The following is an 18,269-nucleotide window of genomic DNA, read 5'->3' as shown; positions in this document are numbered from 1 at the left end:
TACAGGAAAATGCTTCATCCAACAATACCACGACCAATTCTTCATGAATAAACCAAATAACCAATAGGAAAAAACGTCAACCCAAGCTACAGTCCGAACTTCCTTTATTACAACTTCACAAACACGAAGTGCCTTTTGTAAGCGCTTTCATCTCAAATTTTTCAGGACTTCATCAGAACAAAGGAATAACCCCAACCCAACCCTTAAATACATACCTAACTGATTAATTAATATTAATGCTATCCAATTACAAAATCTCTTAAACCTTAAAATTATACAACACTTATTAAAAATGGGTTCCTATTACGCGATCGAAAATCCCTTTAGGCGAATACGAAGATGTCGAACCATATTTCGTAAAGTATGTAAACCCCAAATGTTCAAAACTGCAAATTTCGAAATGTCGATTTGTTTTGGTTGGCCCGTCTGCGGTATAGCTCCGTAAGGTAAGTGTGCAATAGATAGGACTTTAGTGTTAGGATCTGGGTTAAGGTAAGTGCATAAATAGGTAATGTATGTAAGAGTTAGTTTAGTGTTAGATGTAGGGTTTTTTTAAGTGTATGTATGTGTATTATTTATTTTGTTTAGGCGTATGTCTGTAGGCGATGTGTGCAGTAATTATGGACCTTAGGGTTAGGAAGGGGTTAAGGAGAGTGCACAGATAGTTGTATTTATGGGGTTTAGTGTAGTGTTGGAGGTAGGGTTTTGGTGCTTTAGTTTAGGTTAGAAGTAGGGTTTGGTTAGTGTATGTATGTGGTTTATTTATTTTGTTTGGGTAGGTAGTATGTAGCGGGTGGTGGGGTTGGCCGACTATGACAGTTCGATATTTTTTTTGCGGTTTACTGCGTTTGGGATTTTCATGGTTTGTGGTATAGGGTGTGATGTTTCAGTATTTGCGCATAGAGTTTTTCGCTGTGGTAATATAGACTCATTACAAATGTATATATGTATAAAAATAATGTATACACATGTATAATAAAAACGTAACATTTGTAACTCATATACCCTATTAAGTCTAAATTTATCATCCTAAAATATTCTAAACTTTAACACACAGTTGTTGATTACACACTCATTAATTTCAGGGGCTTTTGTGGCATTCAAAAACAACTGCCATTTAAGTTCAGCAATATTCATATTTTCATCTACCATGAACCCCTGTGCATCCTTTACTATTTGTTCGATCACTAAAAATCCAAACCTATGATTCTGATATTCTTTAACATGTCTATACAGGGCATTGGTTAACTTCATATTTTTGATATCGGTGACATGTTCATATATCCTATCTTTTAATTGCCTACAAGTCTTTCCTATGTAAAATGCTGAACATTCCAAATATTTGGCCAAATAAACCACATTTTACTCCTACAATTATAATGCCCCCTAATAGATCTATCTTTTCCATTAAGGCAAAACGTATTGCCAGTCACCAGTATGTAGGCGCATTGTGTACAGCTGCCACATTTGAAGTTCCCGGCCTTTTTACTTTCTTCTGTACAGTTATATAAACCAGACTCCAGAATTTTTTTGAAAGATTTGTCCTTTCTCTAAATGAAACTAGGCTTATCACCCACAACTTAATCACTTCCTTGTCAGTACGTAATATTTCCCAATTCTTCTTAATCACGGTTGCTATATTAAAAAAATCAGTATTATACGTGGAAATGAAACTTCTTCCCATATGTTTCTTCACATTATTATTATCAATATCGTTAGCCATTGTCAAACTCTCCTTGTAAATGTCCCCTAATATGGGCTTGTAAACCCTTTCATATCTCTTATTGAATACTTCCTGTTTAATGTTATCCACAAAAAACTTGTGGATAACCTCTCTTCAGAAACATATTAGAAATAAAATCAAATTCCTCCTCAAATTCTCCATCAAGACTAAACATTTTGGCTGCTCTGAACAATTGGCCCTTAACAATTGCCTTTTTCTGATGGTTTGGGTGCCAACTGGTATAACTTAAATATGAAATGGAAAAAAGTGGGCTTCCTGTAAATCATGGACATAAACCTTCATTCCTGTGAATCAACCCTCAATTCAATATCTGAATAAGTTACTTTTTATTTACTATATTTGTATGTAAATTTCAAAAAGTTCACAGTTTTATTAATGTAATCCAAAAATTCTGTTAACTTTTTTGGGTACCTTTCCAAAGCAAAAACATGCCATTCAGGTATCTAGTAAAAAACACAATATTATCCCAAAATTGACTTGAAAAAATATATTTTTTCTCCCAGTATGACATGACATAATTAGCAAATATGGGGGCACAAGCTGCCCCCATTGCTACTCCAGTCACTTGCTTATAATACTGTCCCTCAAAGAGCAAATAATTGTTTTTAAGCATCACTTCCATCAGGGTACTATACACACTGATATTGTCCTGTTCAAAGCATCCAGTGTCTGCTAGTTGTAATTCTAACCATGCTAAACTAATGCAATGGGGAAATCAAAGAAAATAAATTAAAAACATCTATAGTAACTAAAATAAATTATCCTTATATGTAGTTTTATTTATATTATCTAAAAACTGCCAAGAATCTTTACATATATAGAGAAAGTACAGGAAACCCTTATTCAAGCGAAAATCTAAATATCTCCCAATAAAAACAGTTTTTGCCCTCTTTCCATTTACAATGGGCCTAAAACTAGGGTTTTTCAACCCTTTATGTATTTTGGGAATTCCAAAAATGTTTGAAACTACTGGGTGGTCATTTTTTAAATATGTGTATTCATTCTCATCAATTTGCCATTGAAACAGCATGCCCACCAATAGCATGTCAATTTGCCTATAAGCAATATTAATTTAATTGAGGGAACTTTCTTGTTAAATATCATCATTCAACATGCTGGACATACTGTTGCTATAATCACTACTATCCATTATGACTACCCAATTACCCTTGTCGGGTTTCATAACGCAAATAGATTTATCACTTGAAATATCCCATAACAGATTTTTTTTCACAATCTGTCAGATTATTCTCAATTTTATAATTTTTAAATTTTAGTACTTTCCTAAATTGTGACTCACACACCTTTTCAAAAATGCTAACCATGTTAGCCAATGGAGGGTTGTAAACACTAGGTTTTTTTAGAACAATGCCACCATTATCAACATTCCCCTCCTTAAACCATAAGGCTAGATTCAATTTGTGTGTATACATTTTCAAATCAATAAATAAACCTACTATATTTGCTCTCCTAGATGGAACAAACGTAAAGCCTTTTGCAAGCAAATCAACATGTTTTGTGTCAATTATTTTATCTGGATAATTAAAAATTTTAAAATCGCCTTCTGTGTTACTAATAATATTAGATTCCAAAGCAGTATAAAAGTCATTTACCTCCTCAGACAACATATTTTCATTACCTATAAAAAATTCATTATCATCAATTATACCATGCATTAATTGTTCATGAAAAATGTCCATACTTCCATGTCCAATATCATGAACATTTCCCAATGAATGCATATAATGGATATCAACTTCATATGGTGCCACATCATTATTACTAATTAAAGTACAATCAAGTTCCCACAACCCAAACTGATATCACACAAAATATTGTGAGGAATAAAATTATTGCGCTCAGTTTGAAAAATAAAGGCTGCTTTCTTACACTTGCCATCACTGGCATAGTCACTAAACATTAAACAATCACAGCCTTGTCCTGTTGCCCCACAACTGCTGCCACTGGAAATGCCAAAAGTACTTACTTCATTAAATAATGAAATAGCAAGGTCCATCATCTCCTCTGCTGATTGCCCACATGATATTTGCTGTTTTTCGGCCTCGTCCCCAGTGGGATATAGTACTTGTATTGTTTTTGCGCATAACTGGGCTTCTGATAGCTCTTGTTTCTCAATCTTTCTGAACGCTAGTATTCCTGCCCTAATGGGGCCTCTGCTGGCTCACGAAAGCCCCTGGAATTAATCAGTGTGTAAGCATCAACTGTGTGTTAAAGTTTAGAAATATTTTAGGATAACAAATTTATGCTTAATAAGGTATATGAGTTACAAATGTTAGGTTTTTATTATACATGTTTATACATTGTTTTTATACATATATACATTTTTAATAAGTGGTGTATAATTTTAAGGTTTAAGAGATTTTGTAATTGGATAACATTAATATTAATTATTCAATTAGGCATGTATTTAAGGGTTGGGTGATGTTATTCCTTTTTCGACAAAAAACAAAATAAAATATCCAGGTACGACAGCCATAAAACAAATAATCCACTTTATTGTAAAAATCACAGGAGCAACCACCATGAGCGCTTTCGTCTTAGCCCCAATTTACAAATGGACAATGGTTATTTGCAATGTTGTTGTGATTTAAAAATTGTTCCAAAAGGTCTTAGGATCTATAAGTATCCTTTTGGTATTAATTATACACAGGATGTTATCAACGAATTTGATGCTTTTTTTGACGATTGTGGTATCAATTTGTTGAAAATGCTTATTAAATATAATGAAGTCACAATTGAAATGTTAAAGAAAGAGGTTGAACTTTTGAACAATAACATTTTAAAAGATTTATTGTATATGGAATATGACCATTTATATAGGAAAGTGCTTTTGAGAGTGAACAAAAGGGTTGACAATATTTTTTTGAAAAAACAGAAAAAATTGTCAAGAGATAAACAGCAATATGCAACTAAAAAAGTATATCCAGGGCCTAGGTTTAAGGAACAAAATTTTTATAATAAAATGGGAACAGCTTATATGGAGAAGGAAGGGGTGAATTTCCAATATGTTAGAGAGGATAGGACTAGGAATGAGGTTTACAGAGGGTTGGATGAATTAGATTCCTTCCCAGATCAACAACAACAAAAAACTCATATGCTCCAAGAAGTTCGGAGAGATTGGCCAACAAAAACAGGTACAACATGGATTCGTGTCAGCATCACCCTCAAACCCCATATCAGAACAACAAGGGTTGGAAAAGGGCCTGAATGGAAGTGGAATAATCCTTGAGGCTGACACGGATGGTATAGTTGCTGATTATAATGGGTTTAAAATTTACAATTATATTGGCACAACCCTGAAAAAAGAACATTTTTTATTACTGTCTAAGGGGTTTAAATTTGTATCTTTGAGTGAAGGAGATATTGCTCATGCCCTAGTTGATCTGAAAGTATATTTAAGGAAGCTCAACCTAGCTATGGTTTTCAGAAACAATGAATCAACAGAGGCAGAAAGTGAAATAGGTCCTACTAGGTGTAGTACCATCAATCCACCCCTACATCCAGTTCTTATGACTTTTGAAAAACAAGTGACTGAAGAGTTATATGAGGCATATGGTGTCATTAACAAAAATAAAAAAGGAATTTATGGACAAGATAATTTAAGCAATGAATAAAGGGTTTTGCTTAACACATTAAAAATGATAGTTCTTTGCGTATTATGAAACCAGACAAAGGAGGGGGTGCCATTTTGTACAGCATGGAGGAATACAGCAATGTTATCACAAACATCTTGATGGATTCAAAAATATACTCACCAGTGTCCAAGAATGAGATTAATATAGCATAAGGTAGGATTGATTCTCTGCTGGAAGAATATGTGTTAGAAAATAGAATTAGTAGCAAGACTTTATATTTTTTAAAACAGAGATATCCCAAAGTTCCAATTATCTTCGGACTACCTAAGGTACATAAAAGTATAAAGGAACCTCCATTTAGGCCAATTGTATCAGCCAAGGGCTCTAAAACACATCACATTGCAGTTTATATAGATTACTGGATGAAGGAAATAGTAACAAACACCAATCATCTAATAAAGGATTCCTGGGAATTTTTGAGCAAATTGACTCAGGAGGTATGGCAAGAAAACTTGAGTTTTCTTACTATTGATGTTACTGATTTATTTACTAGTATACCTAGAGTGGAGGGGTATAAATATTTCAGTGATAGTGTTTACAAACTATCATCTTTGCTCTATGACAAAATTCAGCTTATTTTGGAGTTAATGGAAGTAGTGTTGGACAATAATTACATATACTTTCAGGGAGAATATGAATATTATCAGCAGATTAGTGGTGTTGCAATGGGGGCAGCATGCGCACCAGTTTATGCGAATTTAGTTATGTTGGAATGGGAGAATAGATTTGTATTTCAAAGTGATTATATAGAAAACATTCGTCTTTATCTTCGATTTTTGGATGACATTTTTGCATTATGGGAAGGAGATGAAGACAGTGTGAAGAACTTTGTTCAGTGTATTAATGGCAGTACCCCTTCTTTAGGTTTACATATACATGGGATAAGACATCTATTAATTATTTGGACACTACTATAATTCAAACCAGGAATGGGTTTAAGTCCAAAATATATAGGAGAACCACTTGGTGCAATAGTTATTTACATTTTTTTAGTAATCACCCCACATTTATGAAAAGGAGCTTAGTTAAAGGGCAAGCAGTATGCATAGCCCGTATGACGTCAGACTATGAAGATCTAAAATATGAATTTTGGAAATTGAAATCTATATTTGCAGAGAGGGGATACCCAGACACATTCGTTGATGGGGTATTGGAAGAAGTGTATAGGGGTTGGGTTCAAAAATACAGACATGGTAGATAGGGAAAATAACAACCATGTTAATAGACATTGTATGTTTAACACAAAGACGTTATCTGGAAATAAATATGAAAGGGCATGTGCTATAGAGTATAACAGTTTCTCTGAACCTTTCATGCAAATAATTAGGGACAACTGGAGTATGTTAAAAGCCAACAAGGAACTGTTTGAAATTATTGGTCAAGCACCTTCCTTTTCTTTTAGGACAGGTGCTAATTTTAAAAGAGTATTTGAGTCTTTTATACCTCAAAAGAATTATGATGGAAAGGCTACAGTTCCTTGTGGTAGTTGCAAACAATGTTCTAATATCCTGAGGGAGAATCATGTACAATTGGAAAATGGGCTTGGTAGTATGGTAAAATTTTGTAAAGGTAATTGTAACGCAAAGATGCTAGTGTATTTGGCCATATGTAATGGATGCCCTGCATATTATGTGGGTAAAATGGAGAGGGCATTTAAGGACAGGATGTATGAACATTGCTATGATGTCAAAAATAAAAAAGAGACCAGTGTTTTGTATAAACATTCTATTCAATGTGGGTCCTTTAGTGGATATAAATTTGGCATTATAGATACAGTTAGAAACTATACAGGGGGTGGTGATTTAAGGAATATGTTGCTTAATAAAGAACTGAAATGGCAACTTAGGTTGAAATCCAACATACCCCCTGGAATGAATGAATACATCTCTGTAAAACCGGTCTTAGCACAGAAGGCATCTTTGGTGTGAATTTTGGCAGGGCACATAGAGGTATATTATCACAGTCATTATGTTTAATATAGTATTTAATATCCACAACATTTTAGGAAAAGTTTTTTTATTTGGTATGAATATGATTTATTATTCATACATTCATATATATAAACAATTTTTTTAAATAAAGGTACATTGTATGTTTTACTTGACAGTTTTTCTAGGATGAAATGAAGTGATATTTTGATACTGTTTCTTTAAAATTTTAATTAATGTTAATTGTATTTTATATAAAAGATTAGTAACACATGGAAGGAGCATCTGAGGAAGTCTTGTGGCTAAGACGAAAGCACTCATGGTGGTTGCTCCTGTGATTTTTACAATAAAGTGGATTATTTGTTTTATGACTGTGGTACCTGGACATTTTATTTTATTTTGTTTTTTGTTGAATTAGTTTACAATTATTTTTTTGGTTTGATGTTATTCCTTTGTTCCGATGAAGTCCTGAAAAATTTGGGATGAAAGCACTTAAGAGAGGCACTTTGTGTTTGTGAAGTTGTAATAAAGGAAGTTCGGACTGCAGCTTGGGTTGACATTTTTTCCTGTTGGTTATATGCCCCTCATCTTCTCAAGGGGAGACAGGCCTTTAGCAAGTTGGGCATGCTGCAAGAAAAGGATGTGAACATTGGGTGTTGTGGTGACAGTGCCAATGGCATGGTCAGAGCAAATGCAGAGGAAAACTGAAAAATAAATTGAGATAAATAAAACAGCAACTACCAAAAAAGTAAATAAATAGCATTAAGTATAGTGACAAAGTGAGGAAGAGGGTAGAGACAACAAATATTAGTATTATGTTTGTGACATAGGGACTATCGGATAAGTACATGGATATATATTAACACATGCATGAAATATGGTACTATGATACATCAGAAACTTCTGCCTTTCTACATTACCACCTGGTCTTGTAGTAGAATGTATAGGTATGTGTTCAGTGTCAAAAGTCTCACTATGTTACTCTGTGCGCAGGTATGTATGATGAGGTGTGTGCAAGATACTCATGTAAAAAGTCATGATCTCTCTGTGACTCTGTCTTTTGTCCCCTACAAGTAGGCTACATGAAAATACCACACACACACACACACACACACACACACACACACACACACACACACACACACACACACACACACACACACACACACACACACACACACACACACACACACACACACACACACACATATATATATATATATCAATACAAACATGTATATAGAAGGAAGGTATCACCAGCAATGATATCTGAAACATGGGAATATTGTTATCTATGGGATCACATCAAACAATTAATGTGGGACCATAACATAAGAGCATTGTAAAACTGCAAAACCCACTAATCACATTCCAAAAATTGCCTCCCCTCCCAAAAAAAAAAAAAAATATATATATATATTCATAGGTTCATAGGTTGGTACTAGGCTATCAGCCCTAGGGCCTATACAAGCCTAGCCATAACAATTCCCTGGCTATTTCTTCCCACATTATTTACTTTCCTGGACCCCTGTCTAGCAGGGCGACTGACGTGATCCCTGGGGTGAATTTCCTTTCTCCCATCCAATCGTCAAGGTTCCTCTTGAAGAGGTCCAAAGAGGCACTCTGCTTGACATGTATGGGCAATCTATTCCAGAGTCTGGGGAGTCTCTGGGTCAGGAACCTATCCCTCCAACATGTTTTGTTTATTGTGATGACAAGGTTTAGATCCCTGGAGCGTGTAGCTCTGAGGGATTGGGATTTCTTTAAGTGTAGCATGTCCAACAGCTCTGGGTTTGACATGGCCTTGTATGTTAAGCAGAGATCGCCTCTGAGTAGACGATATGCGACAGAGTATAGCTGGAGTTTTTAAGGCGGTCAGCATAGGGCATCTGCTTTAGGCCTGTGATTCTTTTAGTGAGGTATTTCTGAGGCCTTTCCAGTTGTTGCAGATGTCTTGAGAGGTACATACCAAATGGGGCGTTGTATTCTATAATGGGTCTAATGAGGGATGAGTACAGTGGGACAATGACCTCCTTTTTCTGGATGAAAAGCCCTTCATGATGAGGTGTGCCACATAGAAGGATTTCCTGACTGTTGTGGCAATGTGGTTATCGAAGGTGAGACGACTGTCCACCTGTGTCCCTAAGTCTCTTATCACACTTTCTGTGTTTAGTGTACTGCCACCTATATGGTAATTCATGGATACATGTTTTTCCCAAAGGGATAACAATACATTTCTTGGCATTGAGCTTGAGCCCATGGCTCTGGCACCAAGCATCTGTTTCTGTAAGGCCCTTTTGTAGAGTATCCACATCATTTGAGGATTCAATAATGGCTCCCAGTTTGCAGTCATCTACAAACTTTGTTAGCCAGAGTCCCTTAGTGTTGACCTGTACTTCAGAGAAGTAGATGCCAAACAAGAGTGGCCCCAGGACTGAACCCTGAGGTACTCCACTTGTCACTTGTCTGGAGATGGATTTGGAGTCGGCTACTTTTACAGTGTGGGTTCTATCAGTAAGCCATTTAGCAACCCATTGGGTGACATAGGGATTAATGCCCAACTTAGTAAGTTTATCTATGATTCCAGAGTGGGGGATGGTGTCAAAGGCCTTGGCAAGGTCTAGATAGGCTGTGTGGACCACCTTACCCTTGTCCATGGCTCTGGAGACTGATTCAAAGAAGTCAATCAGGTTCAGGAGACAAGATCGGCCCTTCACAAACCCAAACTGGGTGGGGTCCAGTGTTTGAAGGTTGCCAATGTCTTTGTTTATAAGTTCCATGATAATACGCTCCATGGCCTTGCAGATAAGGCTTGTCAGACTGATGGGACGGTAGTTTCCGGGATCCAAGGTGGATCCCCTTGTGGATTGGGATAACTGTAGCTCTGCGCCACTCAGTGGGCACAAACTTGAGGTGAGGCTATGATTAAACATGACACTTAGGTGAGGTGCCAGTTCATATTGTAGTTCATGTAGTACACAGCCGGGATGTCATCTGGTCCCATGGATGCTGTATTCTTGGCTTTAGAGAGTGCGTTTTGTACCTGTGTGGCCGTTATTACTGGAATTTGGCAATCTTCCGGTATTGAGATGGGCCATTTAGGGGTGAGAGGGGGTGAAGTTGGCACTGAATCGATCTGCCAGGATATTGGCAATATCCTTCGGATCAGTATATTTAATGCCATTCTGTTTTAGCTCAGAGCAGATCTGAGCATTGCCATGTAGATTCTTGACATAATTATAGAATGCTTTGTGGTTGTCTTTGGAATCTTTGGCAATTTTATTTTCGTAACTAGCTTTGGAGGATTTTATGAGGCATCTCAGTTTCTTACTGAGGCTAGTAAGGGAGTTTTTTGCATCCTGGGATTTTCCTCTTTTCTGCAAAAGTTTCTTCCTTTTGTTGTAAAGTTTGTTTATGGCAGGGGACCACCAGATTGGCTTCCTTTTTTTGGATGAGAGCATTTTGGTTCTATTTGGGATGGCACGATTCATGCATGAGTGGATGTGCTCGTACAGTGCCATAGTGTAGGATTCAGCAGTTGAACTTTCAGTTCCCGTCTGCATGGGTGTCATGAAGTTTGTCACTTCTGACTTGAGTAGCATGAAGTTGGCTTTGGAGAAGTTTTTTATGGTGGTTTCTTTACCGGGGGGTGGGATGTGGATGTTAAGGGTGATTAGCTTATGGTCAGACCTGACTAACGAGTGGATGACCATAGGTATGGAGCATTGATTTCCCATATTGGTAATGACCAGGTCTAGAATATTGGAGCCCCTGGTGGGACTATGGATTAGTTGATCCAGGGCGTTAGAATTTATGAATTCCAAGAACCGTTGCGCAAAGATGTTGGGACATGAGTAGTTTTCCCAGTTAATGGCAGGGTAGTTAAAATCACCCAGTATTAGGGTGTTTTGTTCTATCTTAATATTTTCCAGTATGTTTAGAAAGGTGTAGTGAGAATCTTGGGGTATGGTGGGGGATCTGTAGCAAGCTACAATTTGGATTGCAGTCTTACCTAGTGTTAGTTGCATTTGGAGAATTTCAGACACATTGTGTTGGCCAACTAGCCTGGTGGTGTGAATATCCTTGGTGAATATTGACAGTCCTCCACCTTTAGTGTTTCGGTCCTGGTTTGGTGGCCGAAAAGTGTGGTAAGAGTTGTAGCCTGGTATTGCAGGGGTGCTCTCTGGAGCCTTGAACCAGGTCTCAGTTACTGCACAGATATCGATGTTCTCCATTTTTAGGAGTGCCTCGAGAGAGTGCATTTTGAGGTTTAGACTTCTAGCATTGAGTAGCATTACCTTCAGATTTTGCATGCTTGTACCTGTTATGGTGGTGGTTTTGTCCTTTGAAGTTTGCCTAAAAAGGCACTATAGGGGTGGCAAGAGCCTTAGCCAGTAACCTGAATCCCAGGGCGACAGGTGCAGACCATCTCTGGCAAAGCATCGTGGTCTGTCAATCATGTCATCCCAGGCAGACAGATACTGGATCCCCTTTGAATGACACCATAAGCTTAGCCAATTGTTGAAGTCAATCATTTTATCCTTATATTGTGGTATCATTCTGGGCAAGGCAGGATGCTACTCAGGGCTAGGGTCATACCTGCCTGGGCCACATGATCCGAGAGCTGTTCCATGTCTCTTTTCATGTAGTCCAGGGAGGTACGTCTCAAGTCATTCACTCCAACATGGACAATGACAGAGTCATATTTGTACTTGTTGTGGAGTGACTTGAGTGCATGCGTTATGTGGCGGATCCTGGCACCCGACAGGCAGCTGACTGTAATTTTCTCCTTATTCAACCTGGTGAAAGGGACATCAGTGTGCCGGACTATAGAGTCACCTATGACTAAAGTGTTAGGTACATTGTCTTGCCTTAGGGGCTGTTGCTGGGTGGCACACTGGTGTTGTGAAGTATGTGACACATTGGTTGTGATTGGTGTTTGTTTGCGTTTCAGCTTCAGAGGTCTTTGTTGCATGGGCAGGTTACAGTTAAGGGCCTCTGCATATGTGGATTTAGAGTTGCTATATGTGGGTGTTGGTGGTGCGGGTTTAGAAGGGCTATGTGTTGCTTGAGGTGTAGTGTCTGTGTTAACCTTCTCCTCTTGAATGTTTAGCACAATCTTGGGTGGAGAGAGCTTTGCTTCCATTTTGGCTATGTAAGTGCATCTCTCACAGGTTGTAGTATTGGGTGGTAGGAGGAGAGGGTTGTCTGTGTACATGAGGCAATTGCTGCATTGCCCCAGTATGCCCAGATTCACCAGGTGGACAGGAGAAATCACCAGAAGCTGACCCTTGGACATGCCTGGTTTGGGGCTTTTTTTTTTCTTTGTAAAGTATAGGAGCTGTTTCCTTAGCAAGGTACTTTGCAATTATAGGCTGTTTAGTGCCTACTATTAATTTCTCCTTGTTAACAAGGAGAGTTCAGTGTTTGTATGAGTTTAAGGCTTCCTAGTGCTTTCCAGCAGGTATTAGAGAAAGTGCTAGTCACAGGGATGCTTAAAGGTAAGACTGAAAAGAATGCACTCTGCAGTGTGCACTAGAGAAGTTAGATGTGAAAGTAGGTAACTTGAGTTTTACCTGTTTAAAAAGTTAAGGTTTAGTTGAGAGTTACTATTTTTAAAACAGCAAGATGGACTGAAAGGGGTGGTCACTTTTGTATTTTGGTACTATGAAATACAGTAGGATGGCCAATAAATTTAAATAATTGAAAGGGTGGGATTTCAAAAGTGATGATTTTGTGATTACTCACATAAGCCAGTGAAAGTAGAGAGAAATGAGATATATGGTCAGATTAACATAAGAGGTGGCAACTAGAAAGACAGTGGTATTTAACAAGACAACTTAAATGGGTGGGAAGGCGGGAAAAAATTCTGCCTGACTCAGAACAGAGAGAGCTGTGGTCTCTTTTGAAGTTTTAATATGCTGTTAAAACAGAATGCAAGCAAAACACAAGGTAAAGAAAACAAACTACAGTATTCAAAATATAGAAAGGCAATACAGTAATACAAAAAATAACAGCAAACTAACCTTTCCTTCACAGCAAAGTGTAGCAGAGTCTGGATGAGCCTTTCTATATATATATATATATATATATATGGGTCTACTACACTAAACCTGTAACAACACTGACACCACAAGAACGAAACCACAAAAGCACGAAAGTTCATGCCCGGCAAACCACAATCCCGACAGTTAACAAAACAAAAAGTTCGCTGTTCCACACAACACACACACACAACACAAGCACACCAACAACCTAAAAACCTACACTACACCTTACACACAACTATCTATGCACTACCCTTAATCCAAACCCTAACCCTAAGGTCCATCACTATCGCACACTTACCTTACCCGCACCCTAACCCTAAGTCCCTCACTATCACACACTTACCTTACCTGAACCCTAACCCTAAGTTCCTCACTATCGCACACTTACCTTACATGCACCCTAACCCTAAATCCCTCACTATCGCACACACACCTTACCCGCACCCTAACCCTAAATCCCTCACTATTGCACACTTACCTTACTGCACGCTAACTGTAAGTCCCTCACTATCGCACACTTACCTTACTCGCACCCTAAATCCCTCACTATCGCACACTTACCAAGTCACGCTCACACGTTTCCCATGTTGGTGTTTTCTCTGTCGGAATTACAAGTTGTCGGCTATCTGCTCCATTGGTCTTTTGGCGTTGGTGATGTGATTGTCGATCTTCCGAGCTTTCGGTCTAATGTAGGGAACCTATATATATATATATATATATATATATATATATATATATATATATATATATATATATATATATATATATATATATATATATATATATATATATATATATATATTTACATATGTTGTCATTTAACTGTTGTTTTTGCTGTCATTTAACTGTTGTTAGTGTTGTTTTTCTATTGTTTATTACTGTAATGCTAGTTTTATTTCTGTTCTGTTTGTTGTGCTTGTCTACTACTGTAATGTTTTATTGTACTATCTGGAGCTTTTCTCCTCGGGTCTCCACTGAAAATGGCACAAAATCCCAGTTGGACTAACCCGGTTAACAAATGTCAATAAATAAATAAATAAATAAATAAATATGTATTTATTGCTTTCTCTCTGTATATATATATATATATATATATATATATATATATAGATATAGATATATATATATATCTATATATATATATCTATATATATATATATATATATATATATATATATATATATATATATATATATATATATATATCCTGCCTTATCCAGTGTGGTCAGCTGCTGCATGTGTCCATAATGGGTTGAAAGTAAGACTGTAGTACAGTGCAATACAGTACTGCCTGTATAACCATCCAGCTTATAAAAGCTCTGGCTCCACCCCACACCTTCAGTCTGGCTGCTGATTGGTTAGTCCTAAGGAGGGATATCAATAGTCATTGTGAATATTTCTTCATGACTTTCTTGACTATACAAAGAGAGAAGAGCCTAAGAATGCTGAATCAAACAACCAATAATAGCAAAGAAACATAAAACAGAAACACACAAAACTCTAACTTATATACTTCCTAACCACAACTATATACAAGTGTAGAGGGATGGAGGTGGATGTGGCTAATGCAGCAGTGAGATAAGAAATTTAAACATCTACTGTTATGGCTAAGTGAAATGTGCACACCTATAAAATGTTCATTATTCAGACTGCTGCAGTATCCTTTAGGCTATATGGGTTGACTACTAAAGCCTATCTATCCTGGAAGTAGAAAGGGATCCAGGATCCCTGGGAAAATTGTCATAGCAAAACTAGTTCTGGACCTATAAATGGATTTGGTTTGTAATGCTTTATGAAAGTATGTACAGAGAGTCATTTGCTGCCTCTAGAGTACTTGTAGAGTCCATCACTTTCCAGTATCACTTTGAAGAAATCAAGGCTCTAGTAGGATGTGCCTTAATACTGCCTGGAATGAGTTCGTCATGATGGGAATAACAAGAATCAATAGCCGAGGACAAACCACCTGCAAATGATCTGTTTACAGACAGTGTGTCACTTTTTGTCCCCTCATGAGAAATATATAGCTTATCAGCTTTTTCTGAATAGCTTAGTTCTGTCAAGATGGCATTTCAGCTGCATTGGGACATCCAGAGTATGCAGAATTCTTTCTCCTTGGTTTTTAGGTTCTGATTAAAAAAACTGGAAGATTGATGATTTGATTCAAAGAAAACTCTGAAATCACTGTTGGCATTAGTGAGGTGACTGTTCTTAAAGAGACCACATCTCTGTGGAAAAACTGATAGGGCTCACCCATCATGAGAGCCTGCTATTCAAATGCTCTTTCTGCAGATGTCAGAGCAATGATGAATTAAGTTTTACAAATCAAGAACCCTAAATCAGCTTAATGGGCAGGTTCAAAAGATAAACCAAATGGAGGTGAAAAAGAATACATACCCAAACTAGGGAAATGTAACAAGTAATGACCTCATGAAATGTGGATACCAATTCCAGAAGGAGAGTATACCAATGGTATAATACAGAAACAACACCACAAAGCAAGCCAGTCCTCAAATGAAAATATTAAATAAAGCTTTATTTCAAGATGACCTTTTCAGACAAAAAATATATAAGGATACGATATATAACTTGAAAAAATCTAATGTTGACTGTGAAAACATCGACCTTATAAGGTCAAACATATCAACATTGAACATGTTTGTAGGTATGTGCCAAGAAACAGCCCGAGTGCATGCAAAATATTATTTTTAAAAAACAAAATAAAACATTATTTTTTGTAGGGGAGCACACACTTGCAACTATATATACCAACTCCAAGATCACACAAAAAGGTCTAAGGGCATAATATTCCCCAATTTTGGCAACTGTGCAGTCTTGCACAGCTGTCAACCAAATGTAGTTGAATAAACACCTGTCAACCACACACGCGCTCTTGACAAAATCAAGACCTCCCATATGCATATACATATACATATACACATATTTATTTTCTTGATTTAAACTCTTTATAAGAAAATATTTTAGAATTAAGATTTAGAAATAGAAAAAAAGTTTTACAGTATACTTACAGCTCAACTACTGAGATGGTTAATATTCTACCAATAATGTAGTACTGTAAGTATAAGTAAAGTATGTTTCAAGGTATACATCAGAAAGTTAACATACAATTATATGTAGTTCACCAAAACTGACATGAAAACAATAGTTATTTCCAGATTCAGAAAACAAGCATTGAAATCAGCATGACTATACATTTTGTTGCCATCTCACTAGCCTAAGATTCACACTGAACTCCTCAATGGTGATATTACCATTAATCCATGTAGCTTTCCAAGGGTAAACTTAGAGCCTTTATGGTGATGTATTTGTGATCAAATATTACTATCACTGCATGATAATCATACTTATTCTGAGCTACCTAGAAGCTGTTCTTCTGCACACCATCTAAAAAAATACAAACTTTTACTCTACTGCACTTAAAGTCGTTAGCAATTTAAATCAGTTTTGAGTAGTTAATTTTTTGTAAACAAGAAATATATATATATATATATATATATATATATATATATATATATATATATATATATATATATAAAAAGTTATTACTTATGACATAAGCAATCATACATTTATATAAACAAAAACAAACTATATTGACATAATCCCAACTGCAAGCATTTTACATCACAAACCATACTGAAATAATCCTAGTTGCAAACATTATACATCACTTATAATCTACCCAATCATCATCAAACATTACATAGCTCATTCAAGTCCTGCCTTCTTTTAAACCTCATTCCTCCCCTGTATGTATTGTTCCTACAATTCCCATTTTTTCCTATGCAATTTACTCCTACCCCTTTTAAGGATCCCAATTCCAGTTGTTTTATCTCAGTTACTATATTCACGACTTCTAGTACAGTTGGTTTAGACTTTTATTTCCATTTTCTAGTAATTTCTGTTTCGGCAGCCACCATAATTAGACTCAGCAAGGCCTTACTATGTCTAGTCAATTATGATTCTGTATCATAGCTTTGAAAAATCATTTCCCTAGCCTAGTTACATAAATTTGCTCACTCAGTATCTCTGACAGACTACTCTCAGAAAATATTTTCCCAATTACCTCTTCCCCATCACACCTCCCAACATTTGCTGTCTATCTGATGAAAAATTCTTTGGAGTCTACTCGGTGTATAAAATACATATGTAAACATTTCCAAGCAAAAATCCTACATCTTCTAGATTTTGTTGCATATTTAAAAGACAGACATATATTCCCCATTTTGTTTTTGTGATTTGCTTACCCAATCTCTCTTCCCACTCCTTTCAAACCTCCTCTGATTGATTCTTATAGTTATCATGCAAAATGTTATATGCTCTAGTAATTACTCCTTTTTAACAACAGCTTCTGTTCTAGATTCTCACAAAAACTCTACCAGTGCTGGTCTTTCATTTAGGACCCCTCTATTTCTTTCACTTTGACTATACTCCGATATCAATCCTTGATAGGAAAAGTAATCTTTAACCTGCAGTCCAAATACATTTTGGTGTCTTCCCATTCTATTACCTTTCTAATCTCTAGTTATTTGCACCCAAATACCTTGGTTCCTTTGCCAATTTTCTCCAATAAATTCCAGCTTCCTCTTGCCTATTTTCTGTATGTCTGATTGCAATCATACTTACTGGCATAATCTCCTTTCTCCATTCCCATGTTGGCTTAGCTCTTAGAATATTTTCTGATACTTTATGAATATAATATTCTGCATGATTATTGTTATTCTTCTTAAAGATCTGCATCCAAAATCCCAGTCTCTCTGTTTCTTCTGCTTTCCCCTATATCAGCATCATCCCTTTCTACATTGAATTATAGGCATCTGCTTGTGTGATGTATATGAGTCTTAACTGTGTAGCTCTGAAATACTCATTGAAA

This window comes from Protopterus annectens, chromosome 5.part0 (genome assembly GCF_019279795.1).
Source record: "Protopterus annectens isolate FY-2018-M chromosome 5.part0, PAN1.0, whole genome shotgun sequence".
NCBI lineage: Eukaryota > Metazoa > Chordata > Ceratodontiformes > Protopteridae > Protopterus > Protopterus annectens.
The sequence above is the reverse complement of the archived record's forward strand: the minus strand, read 5'-3'. Positions refer to the sequence as shown.